The sequence below is a fragment of the Dasypus novemcinctus genome, chromosome 9 (assembly GCF_030445035.2).
Source record: "Dasypus novemcinctus isolate mDasNov1 chromosome 9, mDasNov1.1.hap2, whole genome shotgun sequence".
Taxonomy (NCBI): Eukaryota; Metazoa; Chordata; class Mammalia; order Cingulata; family Dasypodidae; genus Dasypus; species Dasypus novemcinctus.
Genome location: NC_080681.1, coordinates 64,913,823 through 64,938,417, shown reverse-complemented (window position 1 = coordinate 64,938,417; position 24,595 = coordinate 64,913,823). Strand labels below are relative to the sequence as shown.

Sequence of the window (24,595 nt, the reverse complement as noted above, 5' to 3'; positions counted from 1 at the left end):
AGGCAAAGGAGAAGAGTAAAGCATTGAAAACCATCAATGAAGAGGACCACACCTGAGACATACCAGACAAAAACTTTTTAATAACTGACCTAAATGTGTTCACAAAGCTATAGGAAAACATGGACTGGGAACTAAAGGAAATCAGGAAATGACAGATGAACACAAAGAGAATATCAATAGAGAGATGGAAATTATGTAGAGAAATCAAACAGCTAAAGACTGCAATAAAAGAAATTAAAAATTCCCTAGAGGGGTTCAACAGCAGACTATAGTAGGAAGACGACGGCACAGGGATATATGTCAGTACTCTTGTATTTTGGGTTTGTAACTCCATTTTTTCCTTCCTACACTCTCCAAAAAGCAAATGCAAAAAAAAAGTAATGAAAGACCAGTGGTTTTGGATGCAATGTATTAATATAATAAACATGTAATCTGTGGACAGGAACTACATAAAGGTGAGGACATGGAGGGGTAGAGGAACATAATTTGTATATGCTACTGTAGTTAAATTGGTGTCAAAACAAATGAGATTATTATAGATTTAGGATGTTAAATTTAAGCCCCATGGTAACTACAAAGAAAGTATCAGAACATGCAAGCTCAGAGAAAGAAATTAGAGTACAGGTTGCCAGTGGTGGGGGGCAGGAAGGAATGGGCAGTTAATGCAAAATGGATGTAGGGTTTCTGCTTGTGGTGATGTGAAAATTTTAGAAATAAAAGGTGGTGGGGGTATCACAATATTGTGAAAGTGATTAATCCCACTGAACGGTATGTTTGGGAGTGGCTGATATGGGAAAGTTTATGTTATATATATGTTCTCACAATTTTTTAAAAAGAAGAGCAACTAAAGAAACAATGACAATTAAATGCAATACATAATCCTGAATGGGATCTGGGAAGGGAGGAGAAAAGGCTGAAAGAGATATTGTTGGGACATATGAAAAAATTGCATTATAGACTGTAAACTTTGTATCAATGTTAAATTTCTTAAACTTGGTAACTGCACTTAAAGTGGTTACAGAAGTGAATATTCTTGTTTTTAGGAAATATACATGGCAGTATTAAGTGTTCAGGGAGCATGATGTCCATTCACCTACACCCAGGTATTCAGGGAAAGACAGGGGAAAGGAAAAAGGGAAAGGGGGAAAGGTAAAAGGGAAAGAGGAGGGAAGGATGGAGTGCAATTGTGACAAAATGTTAAAATGAGTGGATAAGGGTATCTGGGGATTAGGGGGATGGATACTAGAGTTCTCTGTATGGATTTTGTATTATTTTTCTAACTGTCCTGTAGGTTTTAAAGTATTTCAAAATTAAAATATGTTATCTGCAAAAAATATGATCAATTATTTATAGGGAAAAAAATACAAAATCCATACAGCTTACTCCAACATATCCCCCACCCCAATAACCAGATCTGCCAACTTTTAACATTTTGATAAATTTGCTGTATCATTCTATCTATCCAAATACCTATTCCTCCATCTATTTATGTATTTCTTAACATTTGAGAGTAGGGGTTGTATACTTTGAATACTTCTATGTATCTTTCCTAAGAACAAGGACACTCAGGTAACCAGCTAAAGTACAGTTACCAAGTTCAAAAAACTTAACATTGATATAACACTTTAGTCTATATTCCAATTTTTTCATATGCCTCCCAATATAATGACCTTTGGGACATTTTCTCCTCCCACTCAGGATCTTGTATAGCATGTCATTGTCTCTTTAGTCTCTCTTTTTTTAATATAATATTTGGAAACATATACAACAAAGAATTCCCCATCATATGATGTTCAGTGATTGATCCCATTGTAATAGTAAGTTCACAACTTTCTCATTAACAACCACTGGTTTTTAAAAAAAACCACACAGATCTCTTCATAGGACTCCTACTATATATACCAAGAACTGTAGTAGGAGTTGGGGGTACAAAGGTCAGTCACAGATGAGGACAGAGAGTTAAGCAAATAATGCAATAACATAATACATTCCAGAATGTGCCTGGTTCAGGCATGACATATAAGCCTGCAAAGTATGGGTGCAAGTAACACACTCACACAAACACAAGGCAATCTCTAGCTTATAAACGGTGTTGTCTTTTTTAAAAATTCATTACCATAGTTGTCTGAAACTTGGAGCACACTTGCACTGAACACACATTATTACAAATGCGGTTAGGTTTCCCAGCCAACACACAAAAGGTCAATTTAACACAAAGTATCTGAAACACTATACATCTGCCCCGCCAAAAGAGCAAAAGAAATCATGGTAGCCACAGAGAACTGTGAGTGCTTTCTTCATCTGAAAAGTTGGAGCTTGAGGGAAAGCAGAATGTAGGTTAATAAAGGATGGAGATGGAGTCCTGAGGAGGTGCCTGGAGGCTTTAAGGCAAAAAGAGGCTCAGGGATTTTGATACCAAGAGCCAGGCAGGCCTGGCTTCAGTCAAATCCAGGTCCATCCACTTAAAAGGTGGGTGCCTCTGGACACGTTATTTAACCTTTTTTTTTTTTAAATTTCTCTCCTCTTCCCCACCCCACCCCCAGTGGTCTGCTGTGTCCATTCGCTGTGTGTTCTTCTTGTGTCCACTTGTATTCCTGTCAGGAGCACCCGGAATCTGTGTCTCATTTTGTTGCGTCATCTTGCTGCATCAGCTCTCTGTGTGTGCTTTTTGCGCTGGGCGGCTCTCCTTGCGGGGCGCACTCCTTTCACTGGGGGCTCCTCTACGCAGGGGTGTGGTACGGCACTCCTTGTGTGCATCAGCACTGCGTGTGGGCCAGCTCACCACATGGGTCAGGAGGCCCTGGGTGTGAACCTTGGACCTCCCATGTGGTAGGCAGATGCCCTATTCATGGGGCCAAATCCATTTCCCTATTTAACCATTCTAAGCCTCGGTTTACTCACCTAGATGTCTGACACATAGTAAACATTCAATAAATTTTTAAAACGAAATTTTTTTCCTCATTTGCTTGAGATTATATGGCTTTCATCTTCCTTGGCATAAGAATATCCTTAACACATGGTTGGGTTTACCAGTCATTGTTAGAGAATGTTCAGTTTTCACATAAAACAAAAACAGATTTTTTAAGAGTCTAGTCAAGAAAAATACAGGGAAAGGAATTAATGATAATGTAGCACCCATGAAAAAAGAATAGTCTTTTTTTTTTTAATGAAGTAACCAGGAAGGAACTGAGGGTAGAGGAAAAAGACAAGATCATGAAGTACAAACGATTTTCTTGAAGAAAGAAGATATGAGGGGGAATTTCAAGGAATTTCCAGATGATTTACAGGCTGTATACACAGGGAGGAGAGGAGGGAAGGGACAGTAAATAATAATAATGGCCAACACTTACACAGCTTTGGCATACACACACACGTTCACGTGCTCAGTTCATCCTTACAATCCCATAAGGTAGATGCTATTATTATCCTCATTTTACATATGGAGAAACTAAGGTACAAAGAAATTGAGAAGCTTGCTCAGGATCACTCAGTTAGTAAATTACTGAGCCAGGATTCAAGCCCAAAAACTACAGTTTCAAATTTAAGAGTCTGAGCATTATACTGAAATTTCTGTTGTAATGGGAACCTAGACATTTGCATAAGTGGAATTTCCTACATCAGAAGTTCACAACTTGAGTAATATCTATCGTCCCACTTAAAAAGGTATAAACATTATGTAATCATTTACAGATTCTCTGGCACTGTAAAGTAATTGGGGGTAGGAGATGGGTAACTTCCTTTGATTCTGCTGGATCCCAGGTACTGTCTGAAACTACTTTGCATGCTCTAATTCACTTAACCATCACAAAACTCCCTTTGGGATCAGTACTATTAAGCCCATTTTACAACTGAGAAAAACTGAGGATCAATTATGAGCCAAAAGTCACAGTGCTAGTGAGTGACAGAGACCAGCCTCAGACCTGGCTCTTCCTGTTCCAAGTCCATCGTGCTTTTCCTAACTCCACCTGTTAGAATCAAACAGGCAAACACAGGACTTGCTATATAATAACTAGGTTATTAAGTAACCATAATTTAAGTTTGATTTAAAATGTCAAGGGAAGTGGATGTGGCTCAACGGACAGAGCATCCGCCTACCACATGGGAGGTCCACAATTCAAACCCAGGGCCTCCTGACCCATGTGATGACCAGGCCCACACGCAGTGCTAATGCACATGAGGAGTGCCATGCCAGGCAGGGGTGTCCCACACGTAGGGGAGCCCCACGCAGAAGGAGTGGGCCCTGTAAGGAGAGCCAACCAGTGCAAAAAAAAGTACAGCCTGCCCAGGTGTGGCACCACACACACACACAGCAGACACAGCATGCTGACACAACAAAGAGAGACATAGATTCCCAGTGCCGCTGACAAGAATCCAAGCAGACACAGAAGAACACACAGCAAATGGACACAGAGAGCAGACAACGGGGTGGGGGGAGAGAAATAAATTTTTTTGAAAATTAAAAAAAATAAAAAATAATAAAATAAAATGTCAAAAACATCAACACAATTTTTAAGCTAAACATTTCATAAGAATATACCAAACTCTCTTCAGGACAGAGCTAAGTGATCCTAACTGCCCCATCCTCCTACCCCACTCTCAAAAAATCCTTTCAGATTCTCTTTACTACTTGGCATCTAATAATACCAAATACAATATAGGTATATCAAGGAACTTCTCCAAGGACCTAAACTGCTCCAGAAACATTAGATTAGAAAATAAGATAGAAATAAGTTTCAAAGATTCTCATTTTAAATGCCAACGTCAGCAAAGGGACCAGTAGCAGAATAGAAAGAAGACCGCTCTTTTCTTTTTCAAGATTATTTGTATTTATCTCTCCCCTCCCCCACCCCACCCCAGTTGTTTGTTCTCTGTGTCCATTCATTGCGTGTTCTTCTGTGTCCGCTTCTATTCTTGTCAGTGGCCCTGGGACTCTGTGTCTCTTTTTGTTATATCACCTTGCTGCGTCAGCTCTCTGTGTGTGCAGCCGCCACTCTCGGGCAGGCTGAACTTTCTTTCATGCTGGGCAGCTCTCCTTACGGGGCACACTCCTTGTGCATGGGGCTCCCCTATGTGGGGGACACCCCTGTGTGGCAGGGCACTCATTATGTGCATCAGCACTGCGCGTGTGCCAGCTCCACACAGGTCAAGGAGGCCCAGGGTTTGAACCATGTACCTCCCATGTGGTAGGCGGACACTCTATCCGTTGAGCCAAGTCTGCTTCCCAAGAAGACAGTTCTTATGCCAGAGAACCTCAAATTTGAATTCCAGCTCTGCCATTTATTAACTTTGTTTGCTCATCTGGAAAATGATGCCATTAAGATCCAACTCTCTGGCTATTACAAAGATTAAATTAAATATCAAATGCAAAGCACGTAATCCAAGAGCTGACACACAGAAAATGCTTACTAAGCATTAGTTTCACCTCCTTGCTCCCTTCTCCCCATTTAGGAAGATTTGCTACATACCCCTCACACCTGGTAGACATGACCTAAGCCAAGCACTTGTTAATCTACTAAGGAGCAAGACATTTAAAAGTGCTTTTCTCATTTTTCACCAAACCCACATCATGATTCCCATATTGCCCCATAGCCTTTTTGCCTGTTTCTTTCATGATACTAATATCTTTTACCACTGATGTCACTTCAGGATGAGGAAACCAAGGGGAATTCTTCACTTATATCTATCACCAAAAAAAAGGAGCTGCCTAGATAAATATAAAAGTTACATAGAACAGAACCATTAAAAGACAGGTTTAATACCACATGACAAATAATCTAGGGAGGCAGGGAGATTATTGTTAAGAAAAATGGACAGTACCCTAAAATAAGCAAGTAATTTAGCCCTGTGATTTCTAGCAAGGAAACACTATTTCTCTCTCCTTTCCTTCTTGCTTTTTTTTTTTTTTTTAATATTTATTTATTATTATTTTTAATTACATTAAAAAAAATATATGAGGTCCCATTCAACCCCACCGCCCCCGCCCCCACTCCCCCCACAGCAACACTCTCTCCCATCATCGTGATACATCCATTGCACCTGGTAAGTTCATCTCTGAGCATCACTGCACCCCATAGTCAATGGTCCACATCATAGCCCAGACTCTCTCACGTTCCATCCAGTGGGCCCTGGGGGGATCTACAGTGTCCCGTAATTGTCCGTGAAGCACTATCCAGGACAACTCCACGTCCCGAAAACGCCTCCACATCTCATCTCTTCCTCCCGTTCCCCACACCCAGCAGCCCCCATGGCTACCGTTCCCACACCCATTTCACATTTCCTCTGTGGACATTGGATTGGTTGTGTCCATTGCACACCTATGTCAAGTGAGGGCTTAGATTCCACATGGGTACTGGATGCACTCTTCCCGCTTCTAGTTGTAGACACTCTAGGCTCCATGTTGTGGTGGTTGACCTTCTTCAACTCCATGTTAGCTGAGTGGAGTAAGTCCAATAAGTCAAAGTGTAGGAGCTGAAGTCTGTTGAGGCTCTGGGCCTGGGTGTCATATTATCAGTCCAGAGATTCAAATCCCCTACATATATCTTAAACTCAGCACCAACTACAATTCCAATAAAGTAGCATGCAAGTCTTGTGAAAAGAGATCCCCTCTGAGTCCATTTCCATCACGCAGAAACACCAGCTCCAAAGAAGGGTAATCTGTCATGGCAGTGAACCCCTTCTGCCATGACCATAGAACCCATGGGTCTCTTTATCCCTCAAAAGAACCAATACCTGGGGTTGTATCTACCTTATCTGTCTCTTAGACTCTGTTCAGTTGTACATAGGGGTATTCCTTCTGACAACCTCCAGACTCTTTTTTAGAGACTCACAGCCTTATAATCTCATTTCTCCTTTCCATTTCCCCCTTACATTAGGTCAAACAGCTTCCCGAAGTCATGTTATTATATGTAGACAGGTATATTCTGCTGTTCTGCATTGAATCTTTAATTCAAGGTCATTTTCTAGTTGCTTCTTCAGCTGGTATGTGGTAGTGATCCCTCGGTGCCAGGGAGGCTCATCCCTGGGTGTCGTGTCCCACGCTGGGGGGAATGCATCACATCTACACGCTGAGTTTGGCTGTGAGAGTGGCCACATTTGAGTAACATGAAGGCTGTCAGGAGGAAACCCCCAGGCACAATGCTACTCTAAGGCCTTGTTCTTATTGCAGGTTATAGGCTCAAAAGTGTAGCCATTAGTATCAAGAGCCCACTGTTGGGCCCTCCTTCCTTCCTGGTTCTTGCCATTGCACCTGGAGGATTGCCGCTGCTCTCCCAGGGCCCACAACAGTGACCCCCCAGCCAGGAGCCCAGTACCCCCCCAGCTGTTGTTTTTAATTGTTTCCACTATGAGTATATATAGATATTACCATATACCCTGGGCATATGCCCTGTATAACTCCCTGTCAACCATATATATCCTGTCAATAACATCCCATATCAGTATTCCTCCGCTGCCATTGTTGAACCACTCTGTGATCCAAAACTTCCCGTAAAGTGAATCCCAACATAATGTCAGCTTCAGAAGAGTCTTAGATCACCAAAATTCATATATACAATATACAGTATTTCCCCAGATCCACCATAAAACCTTTTCCCTTCCACAGCAATAATCTTTTAACTTATTCATATCATATTTCCTGAAACTGATGTACAGATTCTGAAACTATAGTTTTCAAACAAGGTAACATTTGTGCTTACTATGTGGTCCATACTTTAGGTTGTACAGTTTTCTAAATTTTTTAGTTATCCTATGTTTTGTCTTATGGTTTTCATTATTAGTCTGTTGTCCCCTATATGTTTTTGGTGTAATATTAGCTGTTTTATATTCATCCTCGTGTACTCTCACATAACTCCTCTTTTGCCCCCTTATTTACCTTTGTTCTATCCATTGCACGTCCATTTTCCCCTCCCCTTAGGGCCCACAACGCCTGCCAATCTAATGCCCTGGGAGCCGTCCTTTCTCACGAGAGATACAGTTCTCTCTATTCGACGGCATTAGTCTTCCCCAGGATATGGGTCCACCCCACCCAATGGTAGAACCCACCTTGGCAAAATGAGCCTTCAGCTATTCCCTCCGGAGTCCATCCTGCATCAGACCATACCCCCTGAGCGTCCTAACCAGGTGACCCTCCTATTTATACTTTGATACGTTTTACTCAACATTTAGTTCTCAACGAACTTCTGGCACTCTCCCATGTTTGTATGTTGCCCCTCCCTCCCACCTATTTCTTGGACCATATTACCCCTCTTCCCATCCCCAGCCCCCCTCAAACCCAGAAAACCCCACCCGAAGGTAACCCCTTGCCCCCATTTTGTCCCTTCTTTGTGCTCATACTTACCCCCAGCTCATCACAGATTCCACCCCTACAGACATTAACTCACAGCCTTCCTCCACCCCCCGATTTCCAGTAAGCCACTTTTCCAGACTCTAGCTCTCTGAGGCAGTTAACTTATTTCATATCATTGAGGTCATATAGTATTTGTCCTTCAATGCCTGGGTTGCTTCACTCAACATAAGATTCTCAAGGTTCATCCATGTTATCACGTGCGATTGTAGTGTATTGGTTCTTACAGCTGAGTAGTATTCCATTGTGTGTATATACCACATTTTATTGATCCACTCATCTGTTGATGGACTTTTGGATTGATTCCAACTTTTGGCGATGGTGAACAATGCTGCTATGAACATTGGTGTACATATATCGGTTTGTGTCCTTGTTTTCAGATCTGATGGGTATATACCCAGCAGTGGTATTGCTGGGTCATATGGCAAATCTATGGGTAATTTTTTGAGAAACTGCCAAACTGTCCTCCAGAATGGTTGGATCCTTCTGCATTCCCACCAGCAATGGATGAGTGTTCCCCTTTCTTCACATCCTCTCCAGCATTTGTATTCTACTGTTTTTTTCATGGCTGCCAATCTTATGGGAGTAAGATGGTATCTCATTGTAGTTTTGATTTGCATTTCCCTGATAGCTAGGGATTTGGAGCATTTTTTCATGTGCTTTTTAGCCATTTGTATTTCTTCTTTGGAGAAGTGTCTGTTTAAATCTTTTTCCCATTTTTTAAATGGGTTGTTTATCTTTTTGTTTTCGAGATATATGAGTTCTTTATATATGCAAGTTATAAGTCTCTTATCAGATATATGGTTGCCAAATATTTTCTCCCATTGTGTGGGTTCCCTTTTTACTTTCTTGACAAACTCCTTTGAGGTGCAGAAGGCTTTAATTTTGAGGTAGTCCCATTTATCTATTTGTTCTTTTGCTGCTCGTGCTTTTGGTGTGATATTCATGAAGCCATTTCCTATTACAAGGTCCTGTAGATGTTTCCCTACACTGCTTTCTAAGGTCTTTATGGTCTTGGCTCTTATATTTAGGTCTTTGATCCATCTAGAGTTGATCTTTGTATAAGGTGTGAGATGGTAATCCTCTTTCATTCTTCTACATATAGCTATCCAGTTCTCCAGGCACCATTTGTTGAATAGGCCATTCTCTCCCAGTTGAGAGGGTTTGGTGGCTTTATCGAATATTATATGGCTATATACATGAGGTTCTATATCTGAACTTTCAATTCGATTCCATTGGTCTGTGTGTCTCTCCTTATGCCAGTACCATGCTGTTTTCACTACTGTAGCTTTGTAGTATGTTTTGAAGTCAGGAAGTGTGATTCCTCCTATTTCGTTTTTCTTTTTCAATACGTCTTTGGCTATTCGGGGCCTCTTTTTATTCCAAATAAATTTCATAGTTAGTTTTTCTAGTTCCTTAAAGAAGGCTGTGTTGATTTTTATTGGGATTGCATTGAATGTGTAGATCAGTTTTGGTAGGATAGACATCTTAATAATATTCAGTCTTCCTATCCATGAACAGGGAATATTCTTCCATTTATTTAGGTCTTCTTTGATTTCCTTGAACAATCTTGTATAGTTCTCGATGTATAAGTTTTTTACCTCTTTAGTTAAATTTATTCCTAAGTATTTGATTTTTTTATTTACTATTGTGAATGGTATTTGTTTCTTGATTTCCTCCTGATCTTGCTCATTATTGGTGTATAGAAATGCTACTGATTTTTGCGCATTGATCTTATAACCTGCGACTTTGCTAAACTCATTTATGAGTTCTAGGAGCTTTGTTGAAGATCTCTCAGGGTTTTCTATATATAGGATCATGTCATCTGCAAATAATGAAATTTTGACTTCTTCCCTTCCAATTTGAATGCCTTTTATATCTGGTTCTTGTCTCAGTGCTCGAGCCAGTACTTCCAAGACAATGTTAAATAGGAGCGGAGACAATGGGCATCCTTGTCTTGTTCCTGATTTTAGAGGGAAGGATTTCAGGACTTCGCCATTGTAAACAATGTTGGCTTTAGGTTTTTCATATATACTTTTTTTTTTTTTATTGACTTTGTAATAATATTACATTAAAAATATATATGTGAGGTCCCATTCAACCCCACCCCCCCACACCCCCTCTCCCCCCCCAACAACACTCGTTCCCATCATCATGACACATCCATTGGATTTGGTAAGTACATCTTTGGGCACCTCTGCACCTCATAGACAATGGTCCACATCATGGCCCATACTCTCCTCCATTCCATCCAGTGGGCCCTGTGAGGATCCACGATGTCCGGTGATCACCCCCGAGGCGCCATCCAGGGCAGCTCCACGTCCCAAATACGCCCCCACCTCTCATCTCTTCCTGCCCTTCCCCATACCCATCGTCCACCATGTCCACTTTTCCCAATCCAATGCCACCTCTTCTATGTGGACATTGGATTGGTTGTGTCCATTGCACCTCTATGTCAAGAGGAGGCTCAGATTCCACATGGATGCTGGCTGCCATCCTCCCATTTTCAGTTGTAATCACTCTAGGCTCCATGGTGTGGTGATTGTCCTTCTTCAACTCCATCTTAGCTGAGTGTGGTAAGTCCAATAAATCAGATTGTAGGTGCTGGAGTCTGTTGAGGCTCAGGACCTGGCTATCACATTATCAGTCCAGAGATTCAAATCCCCTAACTATATCTTAAACCCCAACGTTAACTGCACCTCCAGCAGATTAGTATGAAAGTCTTATGAAGGGAGATCCCATCTGAGTCCAGATTCATCACACATAAACACCATTTCCAGAGAGGGGCCATCTGCCCTGGTAGTAAACCCCATCGGCCATGACCATAACTCTCATGGGTCTCTTTAGCCTTCATAGGAACCAGTATCTGGGGGTTGTATCTGCTTTATCTGTCTCTCTGACTCTGCTCAGTTGTGCATGAGGGCAATCCTTCTGCCAGCCTCCAGACTCTTTTTTAGAAACTCGTAGCCATATAAACTCATTTCTCCTTTCCATTTCCCCCTTACTTTAGGTCAAACAGCATTTTAAAGTCATGTTGTTTTATGTAGACATGGATATTCTGCTGATCCGCATTGAACTTTCCATATAAGGTCCTTTTCCAGTTGCATCATCAGTTGGTATTTGATAGTGGTCCCTCGTTGCCAGGGAGGCTCATCCCCGGGTGTCATGTCCCACGCTGGAGGGAAGGCATTGCATTTACATGCTGAGTTTGGCTTCGAGACTGGCCACATTTGAGTAACATGAAGGCTGACAGGAGGAAATTCCCAGGCACAATGTTGCTCTAGGCCTTGTTCTTATTTTAGGTTTATCAGCTCACAAGCATAGTCATTAGCATCAGGGGCTCACTGTTGAACCCTCACTCCCTCCCGGTCCCCGCCGCTGTACCTGGGAGACTATCGCTGCTCCCCTAGGGACCACGACAGAGCACCACTGGCCAGGAACCCAGTACCCACCCTGCTGGGTTTTTAATTGTTGCCACTATGAGTATATCCAATCATTACCATGCACCCTGGACATATGTTCTGTACAGCTCCCTGTCAGCCATATATCACCTGTCATTGCTATCCCATACCAGTATCCCTCCATTGCCATTGTTGAAACACTCTGTGATCCAGAACTCCCTGAAATTTGAAGCCCAATATGATGTCATGGTCCCTTACTAGGGAATGGCATATAGCGATGAGTTTAAAGGATAGATAAAGAACTTGGATAAAGTTAGATAAAGAACTTAGATAAAGAATGTTGACTTGAAAAAATTCCACATCCTATCCTTTCCCCCCCCCCCCCCTCCTTCATATATACTCTTTATCATGTTCAAAAAGTTTCCTTGTATTCCGATCTTTTGGAGTGTTTTTATCAGGAAGGGGTGCTGTATTTTGTCAAATGCCTTTTCTGCATCTATAGATATAATCATGTGGTTTTTTTCTCTCAATCTGTTTATATGGTGTATTACATTGATTGATTTTCTTATGTTGAACCATCCTTGCATACCTGGGATAAATCCCACTTGGTCATGGTGTATAATTCGTTTAATGTGTTGTTGAATACGATTAGCAAGTATTTTGTTAAGCATTTTTGCGTCTAGGTTCATTAGAGAAATTGGTCTGTAATTTTCCTTTCTTGTGGTGTCTTTGTTTGGCTTTGGTACTAGGGTAATGTTGGCATCATAGAAGGAATTAGGCAGTGTTCCTTCTGTTTCGATTTTTTGGAATAGTTTCAACAGGATTGGTGTTAGTTCTTTCCGGAATATTTTGTAGAATTCACCTGTGAAGCCATCTGGCCCTGGGCTCTTCTTAGTTGGGAGATTTTTAATGACTGATTCTATCTCTTTGCTTGTGATTGGTTTGTTAAGATCATCAATTTCTTCTTTCGTCAGTATGGGCTGCTTATGTATTTCTAGGAATTTGTCCATTTCCTCTAAATTGTCATTTTTGTTGGAATATAGTTTTTCAAAGTATCCTCTTATGATAGTCTTTATTTCTGTGGGGTCAGTGGTGATATCACCTTTCTCATTTCTTATTTTGTGCATTTGCATCTTTTCTCTTTTTTTCTTTGTTAGTCTCGCTAAAGGTTTGTCAATTTTGTTGATCTTCTCAAAAAACCAGCTCTTGGTCTTGTTTATTTTTTCAAGTGCTTTCTTATTTTCTATTTCATTTAGTTCTGCTCTTATCTTTGTTATTTCCTTCCTTCTTCTTCCTGTTGGGTTACTTTGTTGTTGTTTTTCTAATTCCTTCAAATGTGCAGTTAATTCTTCAATTTCTGCTCTTTCTTCTTTTTTGATATATGAATTTATGGCTATAAATTTCCCTCTCAGTACCGCTTTTGCTGCATCCCATAAATTTTGGTATGTTGTGTTATCATTATCATTTGTTTCAAGGTAGTCATTGATTTCTTTTGAGATTTCCTCTTTGACCCACTGTTTTTCTAAGAGTGTGCTGTTTAATTTCCAAATTGTCGTGTGAAGTCTGGGTCTCTGTCCCTTGCAAATTTCCAGCTTGACTCCACTGTGGTCAGAGATATTGTTTTGTATGATTTCGATCTTTCTGAATTCATTAAGCCTTTCTTTGTGGCCTAGCATATGGTCAATCTTGGAGAATGTTCCATGTGCGCTTGAGAAAAATGTATATCCTGCTGTGTTTGGGTGTAATGATCTATATATGTCTATTAGATCCAGCTCTTCTAATATACTGTTCAAATGTTTTGTTTCTTTAGTGATTCTCTTTTGAGATGTTCTGTCCAGAGTTGATAGTGGTGTATTAAAATCCCCCACTATAATTGTAGATGCATCTATTCTTTCACTTAGTTTTTCCAGCGTTTGCCTCACATATTTAGAGGCGCCCTTGTTAGGAGCATAAATATTTATGATTGTTCGATCTTCTTGACAAATTGTCCCTTTCACTAAAATATAGTATCCTTCTTTGTCTCTCACAATTGTTTCGCATTTAAAGTCTATTTTGTCTGATATTAATATAGCTACTCCTGCCTTTTTTTGGTTGTTGTTTGCTTGTATGATTGTTTTCCAGCCATTCACTTTCAACCTCCATGAGTCTCTGGGTCTAAGATGTGTCTCTTGTAGGCAGCATATAGATGGGTCGTATTTCCTTATCCAGTGTCCCAGTCTGAATCTTTTGATAGGTGAGTTTAATCCGTTGACATTCAGTGTTATTACGTTTAGAGAGTTATTTATGGTAGCCATATTTTGGTTGGATTTGTGTTTGTTATATTTTGTTTGTATTATTTTATTTTCCCCTTCTATTTTTGTCTTTCTTGTTGCTTTTACACTCTCCTCCATCTCTGACTGTCCTGTTTTTTCCTTTCTTCCTGCAGAATTCCCTTAAGAATTTCTTGAAGGGGAGGTTTCTTGTTGATATACTCTTTCAGTTTCTGTTTATCTGTGAATATTTTGAACTCTCCATCATTTTTGAATGCTAGTTTAGCTGGATAGAGTATTCTTGGTTGGAAATTTTTTTCCTTTAGTACCTTGACTATATCATACCACTGCCTTCTTGCCTCCATCGTTTCAGATGAGAAATCAGCACTTTATCTTATGGAGTTTCCCTTGTATGTGATGGTTTTCTTTTCTCTTGCTGCTTTTAGAATTTTTTCTTTGTCTTGAGCATTGGATAATTTGACAAGTATATGTCTTGGGGTGGGCCTGTTGGGGTTTATGACCAGTGGAGTGCGCTGTGCTTCTTGGATATGTACATCTGTCTCTTTCAGTAGATTTGGGAAGTTTTCATTCATTATTTCCTGCAACACTCCTTCTGACCCCTTTCCCTTCTCTTCTCCTTCTGGAATGCCTATAATACGTATGTTTGAGCGTTTTGCGTTATCATTCAGGTCCCTAAGTCCTATCTGGATTTTTTCTACCTTTTTATTGACCACTTCTACTATCTGTTTGATTTCCAATGCACTGTCTTCCACATCACTAATTCTCTGCTCTGCCTCTTCTAGTCTGCTGATATTTGCTGCAAGTGTATTTTTGATTTCTTGAATTGTGGTGTTCATTCCCATCATATCTGTTATTTTTTTGCGCATGTCTGCAATTTCCCCTCCAAGTGTTGTCTTCACGCTGTTAACCTCTTTCATTACTTCATCAAATTTGTCGGTGATAAATGTTCTGAGATCCATCATTGCTTGTGCGAAGTCCTGCCCCCCTTCCTGATTTTCAGTTTGTTGATTGGATTCAGCCATGTTTTCCTGATTACTGGTTTGGTTTGTAGATTTTTGTTGCTGTCTTGTCAACATTTTTTCTTGACGGGTTTAATCAGTTCCTTAGCTTCTTTGTCTAGTCTTGGAGATTAATTAGCTGTTGTTTTTGCGTAAGTGTTATATCTTCTCTTTGTCACTTTGTTCTTCTTATTCCAATTTCTTATTGCTAGTTAAGCTCACTTTAAAGGAAAGTATTAGTGCTGGGGAAAGTCAATTGTGTAAGGAAGGAAAAAGTGTAAAGTAGTATTGGTGATATATGTTTACAAAGCAACAATATGAGTTCTGGGAGGATGGCGGTTAGATCATGTAAATTGTGTAGAGTTATAGTAGTAGGAAAGTACCTATAATGAGGTAGACGACTGAATATGGGAGGAATGTGGTACGTACTAAGAGGCTATTGTTTTCGTGAGAGAGGGAAAGAGAAAAGAAAGGTAATAGTTTCAGGGACGAATACCAGATGGAAAACTAAACAAAGGTATTAGAAATTAAGAGTTAGACACTTTGTGGATCAAAGAAAGGGAGATGGAATATAGGAGAGATAGCAGATGGTGGAGGATATCAAGTTGTAGGGGAAAGGGGATAGTGTGGATAGGCTAAATCTATTCACAGAGAAATGAGGCAGTGGAGGGTGAGGAAACCCAGCAAATGTGAGGTATTTCCTGTAGGACCTATTGTATTGTTAAGGTAAAATAGTATAAGAAGAATATTGGGGACAAGAAAGAGAGGATTAAAAAAAAAAAAAAGAACAACAAGAACAACAACAACAAAAAAAAATAAAAAATTAAAAAAAAAAAAAAAAAAAAAAAAACCAAAGAACATAAACCCCGCCGCCAGGTTCGGCTGGGCTCAGCTGGGCTCCGGTCCCCCGCCCGCCGCCCGCCGCGGCTCAGCTGGGCTCGGCTGGGCTCGGCTGGGCTCAGCTTTCCCGCCCGCTGCCCGGCGCGGCGCAGCGCGGCTCGGCTCTCCCGCTCGCCGCCCGGCGCAGCACGGCTGGGCTCAGCTGAGCTCAGCCGGGCTCCGCCCCCCCGCCCGCCGCGGCTCAGCCGGGCTCGGCCGGACTCGGCTACCCTGGCCGCCGCCCGCCGGGGCTCCGCGCGGTGCTAGCTGCCTCGGCTCCACCTACCCAAGGAGGGAATCCTCCACACGTAGCTGGGATCTCCGTGTATATTTCACAGATGGATCCTCTCTGTTACCTTCCCTCCAAATCGATGTCCAGACACCTCCGGACCAGGAAAAATCCCAAAACAGCCGGTCCCAAAGAGTCTCCGACGCCTCCCAGCCAATTCCCCCCAGGAGCTAGTAACCGGGAAGTTAACTCAGCCGCCATCTTGCCTCCCCCTCCTGAAAAGTCCCAATTTATATCTTATAGACCAGTCCTTTCCGTTACCTTCCCACCAAATCGATGTCCAGACACTTCCTGCCCTGAAAAAATCCTGAAAAAGCCTGGTCCCGGAGAACCTCCAGCGGTGCCCAGCTGCCTCTTCCCAGGAGAGACGGCAAGGCAAGCTCACTCAGCCACCATCTTGCCCCCTTCTTGCTTTTTTTAACAGAAGGAAATATATCAGTTCCTGAGGACAGCTGTATACAACTCGATTAAAATTTATCTAAGTCATCAGCAAGACCAAGAACACAACGAAAGATTTCCAGAATATATGGATATCTTTCACAAAACTGTACTATTCTATATCAAGGAATTAATTTAGCCCAACTCTCTTCCATAAAATGTTTCCGCTTTGAACTTCTACAAGTTGTAAGAAATACATAAAATTTAAAACTTATTCAATAAACACCAAATTGCCTAATGAAAGGAGATACAGCACGGAATGCACACTACTGTTCTTCAAGCACCCTGTGAATGCATAGAGGACCTAAGTCTGAAAAAGAACTGACACACAGACAGAACATGAGGCGCTAGGAAAGAAGATCACACACCACTGAGCACTCAGTATATATACCGACTGGGGGGGAGAAGAGAATCAGGGACATTTGAAAGGCCTTGAAAGTTACAGAATTTTAACAGAAAGTATGCAACATGTACAGATGTTGTTTAAAAAAAAAAAAGCTGAAACTAAGGTGGCAGCAGTGGGAATGGTGAGAAGGCAAAGGTGCAAAAACTTGTGGAGAGAGCACTAAAAGGGCTTGGCAAATTGTTGGATGTGGGGTGGAGAAATGGAAAAATCAAGGATGAGTATAAAGCAGAGGTCAGCAAACCGTGGCTTATGAGCCAAAACTGGCCAACTGCCTGTTTTTGTACACTGTGTAAGCTGCATAAATGTTTGCCTTTTTAAATGTTTGAAGAAAAAAGACTATTTTGAAGCAGTGGAAATTAATCTTCCATGTCCATAAACAAAGTTTTTTAAATTATTTTTTCTTTATTAGAGAAGTTGTGGGTTTATAGAACAATCATGCATAACATGCATAAAGTTTTTTTGGCACACATCAGCACAAGCTGGCTTAAAATATTGTCTGTGTCTGCTTTAGTGCTACAACAGCACACACTGCCACAGCAAGAGAGATGATGTGGCCAGCAAAGCTGAAAATATTTATTCTTTCCCTTTACAGAAAACATTTGCTAGCCCTGGGTCCAAGATTTTGAAAGTGGTATTGCATTAAAAGAAACACAGAAAGGAAGAGGGACAAGATGGAGGCAGAGTAAGGTGCTCCAAGAGTCAGCTCATCCAACAGCACAGTTAGTAATCACGTGCTATCCAATCACCTGACCGGGGGACCCAGGAGACCAAAAGAGCATCCTGCAACATTCTTGAGAGAACAGAAAGAGGAGACTGTACAGATGCATGAAGATTTGTGAGTAGAGAACTCCACACCACGGAGACCAGTGCCCATCCCCTGCTGATGGCACAAGCTGCCTCAGGAACTATTCCCTGGCTGGAGCTGGAAGGTCCATTTCCCCAAAACAGGGGAGAAAGAGATGGCCAGGCACTGATTTTAGCTATTGATTGGTAAATTCGGCTGGCTAAAGTACAATCCTAACAACAGCTAAACCTGGCCAAGTTGGAAAGAGGCCAGTGTGCCTCCATTTTACCTCTGCCCCCAGCTTCAGGGGAAGCAGTGCTGATCGAGCATCACAGTGACATTGGGGACCTGCTTCTTTCCACCTGGGTTGGAGTACTGCCCTAGCCTTCAGCCCCGCCTCCAGCAGGGACAAAGATGGGGGGACCTGCATCAGCCTCTCCCAGCAACTGTAGTCACTTTCAGCCTGCTTGGACTAGACTGTTGGACACCCATGTGGCTCCATCCCCACCCCCAAAAGAACAGGAGTGGGGCTGGTGTTTCCTCCGCCCAGGCAACTGCACAGACTAGAGTTGGGCACCTGTGGCTCCATCCCTGCCCCTGACAGAGAGGAGGAGGGGCAGTGCCCCCTCAGCCTCCTCAGGAAACAGCAGTCACTTTCTACACACACACACACACACACACCTGTGGCTCCATCCCCGTCCTGGCAGGAGAAGAAGGGGGCCAGTCCTTCATTAGTCTATCTGGGCAGATGCAGTTAGTATTGACCAGCACGGCTTAGTCTGCTGCCCATATCTCTGGCTCCATTCCCACACCAGGGAAGGAAGGGGCATGGAGCTTCATCAGTCTTGGCCTGCTGGCTTGGATTACTGTACACAGCTTGGCTCCATCCCTACCCCTGGAAGGGGATAGAGGTGGGAGAAGCTTTGTCAGTTCCTGGCACAAAGCGAGCAGCTTCAGCCTCCAAGGCTTACAGTACCAGCCACATCCTTGGCTCTTAATACGCAACTAGTAAGGAAGAAAGGGCAAGAAACAGATGAAAAAAGAGCTGAAAAAAATTTAGATTTGCTAAACAGGAGCCACTATAATGTTCCAAAGTAAGGTTAATCGAGTATAAAAGAGAGGCACAAAGCCAAACAAATATAAAGCCTTAGACTACTAAAAAGGGAAACTGAGCCAAGAATAAAGACATCTGTAAATCAGATGCTGAGAAACTAACAAAAAGTTACAATCCATACCAAAAACAAACTAAGCTTCCAGATGACAAAAAGGAAACAACTAATCACAGATGTTCAAACAAATCTCCTTAAAAAAATTCCATGAAATGGCTAAAGAGATTAAGGATAGTAAGAACGCACTGGGGAAGCAATGCGGCTCAAGCAATTGGGCTTCTGCCTACCACATTGGAGGTCCTGGGTTCGGTTCCTGATGCCTCCTGGAGAAGGTAAGCTGGCACAGTGGGCAGGCACAGCAAGCTGACACAACAAGATGACACAACAAAAGAGACACAAAGAGGAAAGACAAGGAGAGACACAACAAACTAGGGACCTGAGGTGGCTCAGGTGACTGAGTGCCTTTCTTCCACATGGAAGGTCCCAGGTTTGGTTCCTACTGCCTCCTAAAGAGAAGACAAGCAGACACAGAGAGCACACAGCAAATGGACACAGAGAGCAGACAGTGACTACAAACAATGGGGGTGGGGATAAATAAATCTTAAAAAGAACACACTAGATGAGCACAAAGAAGAATCTGAAAACATACACAGGAAAATTGCAGATCTTATGGGAATGAAATTAAAAATACACTGGAGGCATGTAACAGCAGATTTGAAGCAAGAGAAGTAAGGATCAGGAAGCTTGAAGACAGGGTCTCCAAAAGCAAATATACAGAAGAACAGACAAAGGATGAAAAAAAAAATTGAACAGGGTCTAAGAGAACTAAATGACAGCAAGAGAAATGCAAACATACATGTCATGGTGTCCTAGAAAGAGAAGAAAAGGAAAAGGTGCATAAGGAATAGCTGAGGAAATAATGGTAGAAATTTTCCCAAACTAACTGAAGGACATAGATATCTGTGTCCAAGAAGCACAATGTACTCCCATCCAAATAAATTTAAATAGATCTACTCGAAGACACATACTAATCATAAAGTCAAATGCCAAAGAAAAAGAGAGACTCCTAAGAAGAGCAAGAGAAAAACAATTCATCACATACAAGTGCTGATTTCTCATCAGAAACCATGGAAGTAAGAAGGTAGTGGTATGATATACTGAAGATATGGAAAGAGAAAAACTGAGCTAAGAATCTAATATCCAGCAAGATTGTCTTTCAAACATGAGGGTGAGTTTAGAATATTCAAGATAAACAAAAACTGAAAGAGTTTGTAACAAGTAACAGCCTTTGCATGAAATACTAAAGGGAATAATGCAGCCTGAAAAGAAAAGACAGGAAAGAATGGCTTGGAAGAGAGTCTAGAAATGAAGAGTACATCAATGAAAGTAACCAAAAGTATAAAAAGAGTGGTGAGAAAAAGATATGACAGATGAAACTCGAAAGTCAAAATGAACAAAGAACTGCCTTTATAGTAATAACATGGATTGTTAATGGATAATCATCCCAATCAAAAGACACAGGCTGACAGAATGGATAAAATGTGAGTCATCTATATGCTGTCTACAAGATAATCACATTAGACCCAGGGTACAAATAAACTGAATGTGAAGGGCTGGAGAAAGATATTCTATGCATATGGTAACCAAAAAAAACGCTGAGGTAGCAATACTTATAACAGATGAAAAAGACCTTAAAAACAAAGCTGGTATTAGAGACAAGGAAGGACATTATATATCAAGAAAGGGGTAATTCACCAAAAAGAAATAGCAATCATAAATGTATATGCACCTAACCAGGATGCCCCTAATTATTACACATGAGGCAAACACTGGAAAAACTAAAGAGAGAAACATACCTCTACAATATAGTTGAAGACTTCAATACACCACTCTCATCATTGGATAGAACATCCAAGCAGAGGATCAATAAACAGAGAGCCTAAATAATACGATAAATGAAATAAATCTATTAGACATATACAGAACCCCAAAACAACAAGATAAACATTCTTCTCAAGTACTTATGAATCTTTTTCCAGGATAGATGACATGCTGAGTCATAAACAGATCTCAATAAATTTTAAAAGACTGAAATTATACAAATCATTTTTTCTAAGCATAACGGAATAAAGATGGAAATCAACAACAGACACAAAAAAGGAAAATTCACAACTACATGGAGATTAAACAACACACTCTTAAATAATCAGTGGATCAAAGAAGATATTGGAAGAGAAATCAATAAATATCTCAAGATGAATTAAAACAAGAACACAACACATCAGAACCTATGGGATTCAGCAAAGGTAATGCTGAGAGGGAAATTCATAGCCTTCAATGCTTACATTAAAAAAAAAATGAGTTAAAAAATCAATGACCTAACCATACAACTGGAGGAACTACAAAACGAACAACAAGCTATTCCCGAAGCAAGCAGAAGGAATGAAATAAAGATCAAAGCACAAATAACTGAAATTGAGAACAGAAAAAAAAGAAATTAAAAAAAGAAGTTGGTTCTTTGAGAAGATTAACTAAATTGACAAACCCTTAGCAAGACTGACAAGGAAAAAGAGAAGTAGTAAATACATAAAATCAGAAATTAAAATAGGGACATTACTACTAACCCCACAAAAATAAAAGAGATCATAAGAGAATATGATGAACAACTGTATGCCAACAAACTAGACAATACAGATGCAATGGAAAAATTCCTAAGAACATATGGACAACCTGTACTGACCCTAGAAGAAATAAAAGACCTCAGCAAACCAATCACAAACACAGAGATTGAAAGCACTCATCAAACAACAACAAGCCCAGGACCAGAGAGCTTCATAGGTAAATTCTACCAATCATTCAAAAAAGATTTAATAACAATCTTGCTCAAACTCTTCCAAAAAATTGAATGGGAAGGAACACTATCAAACTCGTTCTATGAAGCCAACATCATTCTAATACCAAAGCCAGATAAAAATACTACAAAAAAAAAAAAAAAGTACAGACCCTTATCCCTAATGAATACAGATGCAAAAATCCTAAACAAAATACTCGCTAATCAAATCCAACAACACATTAAAAAATTATTTATCATGATCAAGTGGGTTTTATCCCAGGTATGCACGGCTGGTTCAAGACAAGAAAATCAATCAGCATAATGTACCACATTAATAAACCAAAGAAGAGGGAAGATGATTTGGTCCCACAGACAGAGCATCCGCCTACCACACAGGAGGTCCAAGGTTCAAATCCAGAGCCTCCAGACCCATATGGTGAGCTGGCCCACACACAGTGCTGATACATGCAAGGAGTGCCATGCCATGCAGGGGTGTCCCCCGCGTAGGGGAGCACCACGTGCAAGGAGTGCATCCCATAAGGAGAGCCATCCAAGCACTAAAAAAGTGCAGCCTGCCCAGGAGTGTGGCCGCACACACAGAGAGCTGACGCAGCAAGGTGACGCAACAAGGTGATGCAACAAAAAGAGACACAGATTCCAGGTGCCACTGACAAGAATACAAGCAGACACAGAAGAACACACAGTGAATGGACACAGAGAGCAGACAACTGGGGGGCGGGGCAAGGAAGGGGAGAGAAATAAATAAATAATATTATTTTAATAAATAAATAAATAAAAGAAGAAAAATCACCTGATCATATTGACTGATGAAGAAAAGGCATTTGCCAAAATACATCATCCTTTCTTGATAAAAATACTCCAAAAGGTAGGAATTGAAGGAACCTTTTTCAGCAGGATAAAGAACATATATGAAAAATCCATGCTAACATTGTACTCAATGGTGGGCAACTGGAAGCATTCCCACTGAGAACCAGAACAAGACATGGATGCCCACTGTTACCACTGTTGTTCAATACAGTGCTAAGGTTCCAGCTAGAGCAATCAGGCAAGAAAAATAAAAGATGTCCAAACTGGAAAGGAAGACATAAAACTTTTGCTATTCATAGATGATATGATCCTATACCTAGAAAGTCCTGAAAAATCTACAAGGAAGCTATTAGAGCTAATAAACGAGTTCAGTAGAATTGTAGGATACAAGATTAATCTGCAAAAATCATTAGTGTTTCTATATACTAGTAATGAGCAGTCTTGAAGAGAAAGTCAGGAAAAACATTCCATTTACAATTGCAACTAAAAGACTCAAATATCTAGGAATAAACTTAACCAAGACATAAAGTACTTATATTCAGAAAATGCACTGCTAAAGGAAATCAAAGAAAACCTAAATAAATGGAAAAACATATCATGTTCATGGAATGGAAGATTAAATATCCTTAAGATGTCAATTCTACTGAAATTGATATGCAGATTCAAAGCAATCCTGAAAAAAATTCTAACAGCCTTTTTAAAAGAAATGGAGGGAAGCGAACTTGGCCCAATGGATAGGGCATCCACCTACCACATGGGAGGCCCACAGTTCAAACCCTGGGCCTCCCTGACCCGTGTGGAGCTGGCCCAGGCACAGTGTTGACGCGTGCAAGGAGTGCTGTGCCACGCAAGGGTGTCACCCGCGTAGGGGAGCCCCACGTGCAAGGAGTGCACCCCGTAAGGAGAGTTGCCCAGCATGAAAGAAAGTGCAGCCTGCCCAGGAGTGGAGCTGCACACACGGAGAGCTGAAGCAGCAAGATGATGCAACAAAAAGAAACATGGATTCCCAGTGCAGCTGATAGGATAGAAGCGGTCACAGAAGAACACACAGTGAATGGACACAGAGAGCAGACAACTGGGGGAAAGGGAGGAGAAATAAATAAAAATAAATCTTAAAAAAAAAATAGAAGAAATTTTAAAAAATAAAAGAAATGGAAAACCCAATTATCAAATTTATTTGAAGAGTAAGGGGCTCCGAATGGCAAGAAACATCTTTAAAAGTAAAAACAAAGTTGGAGGACTCTCATTTCTGGATTTTAAATCATTTTAGAGTGATAAATATATTAAATTATAGATACAGTAGTAAAAACAGCATAGTACTGACATAAAGACAGACACTGAACAAAATTGGTGGTTCAGTAAAAGACCTCATCTGTGATCAAGTGATTTTTGACAAGCCTGTCAAGCCCACCCAGCTGGGACGGAACAATTTATTCAACAAATGGTGCTGGGTAAACCAGACATCCATATCTGTAAGAAAGAGGACCCCTATCTCATATATTATACAAAAATTAACTCAAAATGGATCAAAGACTCAAATATAAAAGCTAGAACCATAAAACTCCTAGAAGAAAATGCAGGGAAACAGATGGAAGACCTGGTTTTCTTAAACTTTACACAGAAAGCACAAGCAACCAAAGAGAAAATGGGTTAATGGGACCTCCTCAAACTTAAACACTTTTGTGCTTCAAAAGACTTTGTCAAGGGGGTGAAAAGGAAGCCCACTCAATAGGAGGCAATATTTGGAAACCACATATCTGATAAGGGTTTGATTTCCATGCTATGTAAAGAGATCATACAACTCAACAATAAAAGAGCAAGCAACTAAATTTTTAAAATGGGCGAAAGACTTCAAATAGACATTTCTCCAAAGAGGAAATACAAATGCAAAAAAGCACATGAAAAAATGTTCACTATCACTAGCTATTAGATGCAAATCAAAATTACAACGAGATCTCATCTCCCATACCTCACAGAATGGCCATTACTTAAAAAAAAAAAAAGGAAAACAAGTATGCC

At 40.8% G+C, this 24,595-nt stretch overlaps 1 protein-coding gene across 20 annotated transcripts in view; it reads right to left on the bottom strand.

Annotated features, from left to right (window-relative positions):
- The window catches only part of JAK1 (Janus kinase 1), a 251,790-nt gene that overhangs the window by 120,294 nt on the left and 106,901 nt on the right, over positions 1-24,595 (bottom strand). For 2 of the 20 annotated variants that reach the window (XM_058303458.1, XM_058303457.1), the window contains exon 1: positions 20,772-20,854. The exons of the other annotated variants lie outside the window; for them this stretch is intronic. The gene's annotated coding sequence lies outside the window, so the exon portion shown is untranslated. Of the gene's footprint in view, positions 1-20,771; positions 20,855-24,595 lie in introns of those variants that run through there. 20 annotated transcript variants of the gene reach the window in all.